This window comes from Balaenoptera borealis (genome assembly GCF_965194805.1).
Source record: "Balaenoptera borealis genome assembly, chromosome: 20".
NCBI lineage: Eukaryota > Metazoa > Chordata > Mammalia > Artiodactyla > Balaenopteridae > Balaenoptera > Balaenoptera borealis.
Genome location: NC_138879.1, coordinates 49,192,212 through 49,201,046, shown reverse-complemented (window position 1 = coordinate 49,201,046; position 8,835 = coordinate 49,192,212). Strand labels below are relative to the sequence as shown.

At 41.2% G+C, this 8,835-nt stretch overlaps 1 pseudogene across 1 annotated transcript; it reads left to right on the top strand.

The window, feature by feature from the left end:
• The first annotated feature begins 3,860 nt into the window (after window positions 1-3,860).
• LOC309617871 (cyclin-G1 pseudogene) lies at window positions 3,861-6,171 on the top strand (annotated as a pseudogene). Its single transcript has one exon. The product of its transcript is annotated as a cyclin-G1 pseudogene (transcript).
• The last annotated feature ends 2,664 nt before the right edge of the window (window positions 6,172-8,835 follow it).

Below are 8,835 nucleotides of genomic sequence, written 5' to 3'. Positions count from 1 at the left end.
ACATATATACAATGGAATATTACTCAGCCATAAAAAGGAATGAAATTGAGTCATTTGTTGAGACGTGGATGGATCTAGAGACTGTCATACAGAGTGAAGTAAGTCAGAAAGAGAAAAACAAATATCGTATATTAATGCATGTATGCGGAACCTAGAAAAATGGTACAGATGAGCCAGTTTGCAGGGCAGAAGTTGAGACACAGATGTAGAGAATGGACATATGGACACCAAGGGGGGAAAAGTGCGGTGAGGTGGGGATGGTGGTGTGCTGAATTGGGCGATTGGGATTGACATGTATACACTGATGTGTATAAAACTGATGCCTAATAAGAACCTGCAGTATAAAAAAACAAACAAAACAACTAATACTAAACTTTCATTGGGTTATTTGTATGGAAATATGTTAATATAAATGTTTCAGACATTACATGAAATTTCTAAAAATCTTATATTTGTATTTGTATGGAAATATGTATGGAAATATGTTAATATAAATGTTTCAGAAAAAAAAAAAAAAAACCTACAATGAGATATCATCTCACACCAGTCAGAATGGCCATCATCAAAAAATCTACAAACAATAAATGCTGGAGAGGGTGTGGAGAAAAGGGAACCCTCTTGCACTGTTGGCGGGAATGTAAATTGATACAGCCACTATGGAGAACAGTATGGAGGTTCCTTAAAAAACTAAAAATAGAACTACCATATGACCCAGCAATCCCACTACTGGGCATATACCCTGAGAAAACCATAATTCAAAAAGAGTCATGTACCACAGTGTTCGTTGCAGCTCTATTTACAATAGCCAGACATGGAAGCAACCTAAATATCCACTGACAGATGAATGGATAAAGAAGATGTGGCACATATATACAATGGAATATTACTCAGCCATAAAAAGAAACAAAATTGAGTTATTTGTAGTGAGGTGGATGGACCTAGAGTCTGTCATACAGAGTGAAGTAAGTCAGAAAGAGAAAAACAAATACCATATGCTAACGCACATATATGGAATCTTTAAAAAAAAATGGAACTGATGAACCTAGTGGCAGGGCAGGAATAAAGACGCAGACATAGAGAATGGACTTGAGGACACGGTGGAGGGGGGAGGGGGAAGCTGTGGCGAAGTGAGAATAGCATCAACATATGTATACTACCGAATGTAAAATAGTTAGCTAGTGGGAAGCAGCAGCATAGCACAGGGAGATCACCTCGGTGCTTTGCAATGACCTAGAGAGGTGGGATAGGGAGGGTGGGAGGGAGGCTCAAGAGGAAGGGGATATGGAGATATATGTATGCATATGACTGGTTCACTTTGTTGTACAACAGAAACTAACGCAGTATTGTGAAGCAATTATACTCCAATAAAGATCTATTAAAAATAATAATAATAAAGTCCTTCTTATGATAACATAAAAGGCACATTATTGGTTTTTTATTTAATTAATAAATAAATACATTTACAAATCACAAAAACCAAAGCTCTTGGGGGTCTTCAAAATTTTAAGAATGTAAATGTATCCTGAAACCAAAAGTAGTTTGAGATATGTTCTCCTAAAATACAAATATACACGAAAATGATTCACATCAAATTCAGGAAAATGGTTCCTTTGAGAAAGGAATTGGAATGGTGCTTTAGTGGTATTTATAACATTTTAAATTTTTTTTGAGAGAGAAGTGACACAATAAGGTAACAAAATAATATAATTTAATTTTTGTAGAGAGTACATATGCATCTAAAATTATTCCCCATATTGTAGTGTATGTTTGAAATTATTCCTAATTAATTTTTAAAATTTTTAAATGATCTGAAAGTATGATTTACCATTGGGTTTGATCAAAATGTGGGAAACACATGTATTTTCTCTCTAAACACATAGAAGATCTGGATGATATATTTTTAATTTAAAAATAGTCTTTTGAAAGACTAGAAGGAAAAATGACCAGATACCAGAGGTGGAAAGCGAACCCTCAGCAGTAAGGAGTTGAACTGGTGGCCTCTGGGACTACTGAGAAGCCTAGGGGTTTGGGATTTTACCTCCCATCAAGCCAGGAGTTGAAGTCAGAGGACTCATCTCGTGGGATGTAGAACTGGACTTCCTGTGCATGAAAAATAAGAGCTGAATGGAACCTGGGAAGTTTCCACCCTCTGACCCAAAGTCATAGCTGGAAGTGAACCCCCTGCCCTCAAACCTTTCATATTTCACATCTCCTTATCCCTATGTGCCATGACTTAGGAAAAATCATCAGGCTGACCTTTTACCTCACTTCAGATGTTAGATCTGAACATTCTGCTACTTGGAACATTTATTCAATTTTTTTATTTTAACAATTACATTTTTCATTTGCAAGAACTCCAACTGGATCTTTTGCACAACTGTCCTTGTTTCATGGATTGCTACCCTGCGATATTTCTCTGAAGATACTCTTATAATTATCTGGAGGTCTTGTTCTTGCTCAGTTTGGTCTATTTCCTTGGGTATAAGTTCTTCCTTTTGTTTAGTTCTCTATTCATCATCACACTTTCATGATTTTATGTTTTTGAAATAGCTGGTGATTCCTGATGTATGCACTTCTGTTTGTAGCTGAGGTTCCCTATTTAACTATCTTTTGTCTCTGTGTATCACTGGCTTGGGTGAAGTTAAAATGGAGGCCTGCATTCTGCACTGTTTTTGGTAAGAGTTGGGTCTAAATAAGAATTTTTACCAGGATAAGGGACTGCAGCAGCTGGTTCCTCTGAGTATGAGTGTTCCTTGTTTTCCCCAGATTTCACTAGCAACTCAGGGCACGTCTCTGTCTCCAACCTGACCTTCCATACTTTGTCCCTCTCACCTGCAGGCAAATAACCCCCTCACTGCTACCTGACCCAAAGGAGTTACACTATTGCTGCTCCCACTGCAGAACCACAGTCACCCTGTCCGGCAGTCCTGGGTCCCTTCTTGCTCTAGAGTCCATCACTTCTGGGTGCAAGACACACCTCATATTGCACCCACCAGGTACAGTAGTATCCTGTAAACACAGGGAGGTGAGAAAGCATAGAGAGGCAAACCAAACCAAGGGACAGAAGCCAAGGAGGAGATATCCCCTGAGCTGGGTCTGGAAGGACAGGAAAAAGGAGTTATGTTGATAAAAAAAGAAAGTAAGAAGGAAAACTGAGGCAAAGAGAATGGTATGAATAAAAGCACAGGAACTTTAAACAGCACGGTATATGCAAAGAGTTTTAGGCAGTTTGAAATAATTAGAGTGGTGGGCGATGATGCCATCAAGGCAATGTCACAGGTTGCGTTCTCCAGAAGCAGCTGCTGAGATGGAGTTTGGAGTGTAAGGTGTTTATTAGGGATAGACACAAGTGAAGGAACACGCCTTCCCAGCTCTGGCAGGAAAGGGTAGGAGCTGCCCACAATGATCTCCTTCCCCATTCAGGACTCTACCCCATACTCCAGCTCTCTAGCCCATAGGAAAGACATCGCTCCCCCCGCTCCAGCCGTTTTCTACCGAGGGAGGCACTGATGAGCCCCCCAACTCCGCCCCAGTTCCAGCTGACTCCCGAAGCTCGTCCAGCCCTGTGTGCCGCGGGTCTAAGGCAAACAGCACCAAAGAGGGATAAAATCCATCCGAAGTGCATTGGCTCCGCCAAGGAAGCCCGGCTAAAGTGCTAAGGAGAACCTCGGCCACGCCAAAGCCAAAGCGACAGGCGCGGGGCAGCAGCCAATGGGAAGTCTTGGGTGGGGGGGGGCCTCCTGTTTGACCAACGGGAGGCCCTGGTTGATTGATCCCTGTAAATCCGGACCTCTCGGTCTGTCCTTCACCCCTTTCAAGACCCCACGAGGGGGCTCCGAGCTGACCCCGAGGAGGGCACTGTCGTCTCGGCAGCGCTGCAGAGACCTCCACCCAAGACGGCTCCCCCTCCCCGGGCCTTTCCCGTCTTGCCCGTGAGCCCTCTCACCTCGTAGGCCTCTCGGTTCTAATATCTTGGGGTGAGGTGAGAGCAGGCCCGGGGAGGGTGGTTACCGCTGAGGAGCTGCAGTCGCGATCAAGATGATAGAGGTACTGCCAACAACTGACTCTCAGAAACTGCTACACCAGCTGAATGCCCTGTTGGAACAGGAGTTGAGATGTCAGCCAAAGGTCTGCGGCTTGAGACTAACTGGATCTGCACAAGGTAATGGCCTTAGAATGACTGCAAGACTGAGGGACTTTGAAGTAAAAGATCTCCTTCGTCTAACTCAGTTCTTTGGCTTTGACACGGACACATTTTCTCTAGCTGTGAATTTACTGGACAGATTCCTGTCTAAAATGAAGGTACAGCCCAAGCACCTTGGGTGTGTTGGACTGAGCTGCTTCTATTTGGCTGTAAAATCAATAGAAGAGGAAAGGAATGTCCCATTGGCAACTGACTTGATCCGAATAAGCCAGTGTAGGTTCAAGGTTTCAGACTTGATGAGAATGGAAAAGATTGTGTTGGAGAAGGTGTGTTGGAAAGTCAAAGCTACTACTGCCTTTCAGTTTCTACAACTCTATTATTCACTCCTTCAAGAGAACTTGCCATATGAAAGGAGGAATAGCCTTAATTTTGAAAGACTAGAAGCTCAACTTAAGGCATGCTACTGCAGGATCATATTTTCTAAAGCAAAGCCATCTGTGTTGGCATTGTCTATCATTGCCTTGGAGATCCAGGCACAGAAGTGTGTAGAGTTAACAGAAGGAGTAGAATGTCTTCAGAAACATTCCAAGATCAATGGCAGAGATTTGACTTTCTGGCAAGAACTCGTATCCAAGTGTTTAACTGAATATTCATCAAACAAGTGTTCCAAACCAAATGTTCAGAAGTTGAAATGGATTGTTTCTGGGCGAACTGCATGGCAACTGAAGCATAGTTACTACAGAATAACCCACCTTCCAACAATTCCTGAAATGGTCCCTTAATTGGATTCTTACAGCAACAAAAAACTCTCCTGAAGCCTTTCTCCACAATCCTGAGCTGTGGATTCCATAATGTTATAACGGATTTAAGCTGTGAAGCCTCAAAACATCACAAGTAGATTAACATTGGTGTTCTCAGATTTGGGAACACTGCCTAATTAACATTACCCTATAGTGGAATTACTCACATTTGAATTCACCTGTGAAGCATACAAATCAAAGCTAACAGCATAAATGTAAAATGCTAATGTCAAGCCTGGGAAGGTAAACTGTGAATCTTCATTTCTAACATTGATCCAACTTTCTGTATTGGGTCAATATATTGTATTTAGGTGGTGTTAAAAATGGTAACCTACTTAATTTAAATTTAAACTTTAAATTTAAATATGAGGTTTACATCAAAACCACCACTTCACAAATGCACTTTTAAGGCATGATAGGGTCAGTATTCTAGGCAGTGAAAATGGTTTCTTGGCACCCATAATGCAAGTAATATATAATCCAGAGATGTGGACTTTATTGCTACATGGGAATCACATTTAAATTTGAGGGCATTTTATATAAAGCAAAACTACAGACCTATCAATTTCAGCATACTGAGTTATCTTTAATATTTTTCTAGAAAACAGGTGATGTTTATATCCATGATTTAAAAAGTTTTATACAAAATTTACTGCCTCAGTCTAGTCCCATCAAGAAAATTAGAAAATTAGTTTTTATTGTAGTAGTAACTCAAAACAAATTAACATCACTCTGAAAAATTTCTGATTTAACACTCCAGAAGTTTTTACTAAGCACTGTTTTTATGAAACTGTCATTGCTTCTAATTTAGAATTTTGCTTAAAAGGGAGAGAATATACTTTCATTAATTGCCCCTACTGTGCCAAAAGAAAGTATTAAGAAAGGTAAGTAGGCATCTTCATAATTATAAGGTTGCTGAGGTAGTGTTCAGGATTTCAGTGAACCTAAGGAGATCTGTGTTTAAGTGTTATAAACAGTTAGTGGAATGTGTAGCCTGAATCCATCCAGGATGGCTGTTCCCAAATTTGACATCATGTTATGGGGAGATACGCATTGGAAAATAAACCAAAGAACCACAGTGTATCTTATACTTTTGTAACATGTTTTATGGATAACTTTCCAGTTTTCCCAAAAGACTGATAAACTTCAATATTTTTAATACATCAGTGTTAATTTTGAGTTGGCAGAGGTAACCTACCCAACTACCATTATGTTTTGGTACTAAGGGATATCTTTCAATAAAGTTACTGAAATGCAAAAAAAAAAAAAAAGACCCCACGAAGGGCTGACCAAAGACGCACACCCCTCCTGGGCCGACAGCCAATGAGGAGACCGGAAAGGCGGGACTCCTGCAGAACTAGCTAATGAAAAGCTCGGAGGAGCGCTCTAATTATCCTTCCCCAAACGCCGCGGAGCGACGCCCGCTGGTTCCGCTGGTTCCGCTGGTTGCGCGCGCCATCCAGTGGCGGTCCGGCAGAGATCTCAGCGTCATTATTAGAAACTTAAAATCTGCTTCCAACCTTCGTAGTGTTCCCCAAGCTCAGAAGAAAGGATGTCCCTGCTGACCCTCCCGGTCCACTGGGGAGCAAATAGTCCCGGACCCTCTTATCCTTCCTTAAAACTAAGTAATTCTTTTCCACGAGCACCAGGCGCCCGCTCCCACTGCCCGGGCTCTCTCCTTTGTGAAGGCGTTTGATACAAAGTTTCTAAATAAAATACGAGCAGATTAAGTCCAGGATTACATTTTTTTAAACAATGCACAACGACAACAGTCAGATCGTTAAACGAACAAAGGCACTGATAAATTTAACATCGGTTACTGAGTTTAAAAACAAAAAAATTCTCAGTAAACTAGGGATTCAAAGAAACCTTAATTTAATAAAGACTCGGAAGACCACAATGAATCTCAAACTGTGTGATACACCAGAAGAATTCCTGTTAAAGTCGAGACGGATATTAATACCCCTACTCTCATCAATTTCATTTAAAGTTTTGGAGAGCCTGACCGAGCTATAAGACTTTAGAGGGGGCAGGGCAGTTAACTGGAAAGAAAAAAGTAAGAAAGAAACTATCAGTATGTCAGGTAAAATGATTTATACCTGAAAAATCCACTAAAAACTAAAGAATTCAGCAAGGTATTTGGAAGAAAGATATATTTGTGTGCAGAATGTGTTATGTATGGGTATACAGAAAGAAAGAGGGAAAGAAATAAAAGGAAAGAAGGCTATGGCTTTCCTATATTCTAGCGTCAAAGACTTAAAAGATGTTGTGGAGGAAAAGAAGATCCCATTCACCAGAAAAGGGAAGGCAAAATTTTTGTTATATGGAGATAAATGTATACTTGGAAACATAAAGAGAGTCAATTGAAACTATTAGTAACAATAAGAGGATAGTGAAGGGGACTTCCCTGCTGGCGCAGTGGCTAAGACTCTGTGATCCCAATGCAGGGGATACAGGTTCGATCCCTAGTCGGGGAAATAAGTTCCCACGTGCCACATGGTGCAGCCAAAAAAAAAAAAAAAGAAATTTCACATCAATTGTACATGAAGATCATAAACTCTTCAAGAAAAGAAATATAATCAACTGTATTGATTGATTCAAGAATCAGAATGGTTATTCTGATAGCTAAAAGACAGTGGAGTAATGCCTTCAAATTTCTGTGGAAATAAATATTTACAATCCAGAATTTCCAGCCAAAATGGTAATCTAGTGTACAGGCAGAATGGAGACATTTTCAGATATGAAAGGACTCAAAAAGGTTGTCTCCATTCTTTCTTAAGAAGCTCCTGGGGGTACCAGCCCCAGCAAAATCAAGGGTTAAATCAAGAACAAGGAGTTCATGGGATCCAGAAAAGCACAGGTTTAACCCAGGAGAGCAGCAAAACAGAAATCCCAGTATAATGGTTGTACAGGTAAACCTAGAAAGCAACCAGGACAAACTGGAGCAAAAAGACAAAGCTTTTTGCCAGGAAAAAAGTAAACTCAATAGGACTTCAAGAAAGAAATGAGACTGTATATGAGAAAGTAGATAAGTTACAACTGAGGTAACTGTTCTCTCTGGGGAAAAACATAAAGCTGTATAAGAAAGAAAACGAAATTATACTTTACAGTGAGCAAAATTTATATCATTATAATGACTAGTACACCTTGATTGCTCACATAACTGAAAATACTGCTGTATTTGGGGGAGATGAAAGAGGGAAGGAGGGTTAAGAGAACTAATTCCATCTGTCCTTAGAGAAAGACACTGAATATACTAAAATTGATCAATAAATATCAATATAAGCATATCATCAAACAATATGGCAGGAACAACCAGGGGGGTTAAATGCTTAAGGAGTTAAAAGTGGTTGCCGGGACTTCCCTGGTGGCACAGTGGTTAAGAATCCGCCTGCCGGGGCTTCCCTGGTGGCGCAGTGGTTGAGAATCTGCCTGCCAATGCAGGGGACACGGGTTCAAGCCCTGGTCTGGGAAGATCCCACATGCCGCGGAGCAACTGGGCCCGTGAGCCACAGCTACTGAGCCTGCGCGTCTGGAGCCTGTGCTCCGCAACAAGAGAGGCCGCGATAGTGAGAGGCCCACGCACCGCGATGAAGAGTGGCCCACGCTCGCCGCAACTAGAGAAAGCCCTCGCACGGAAACGAAGACCCAACACAGCCAAAAATAAACAAATAAATAAAACATGGGGGATGAAAATGCATTTGCAGTAGATTAATGCTGAACAAGTAACACTTTCAACCATATTTAAAAAAAAAAAAAAAAGAATCCGCCTGCCAATGCAGGGGACACGGGTTCGATCCCTGGTCGGGGAAGATACCACATGCCGCGGAGCAACTAAGCCTGTGCACCACAACTACTGGGCCTGCGAGCCACAACTATTGAAGCCCACGC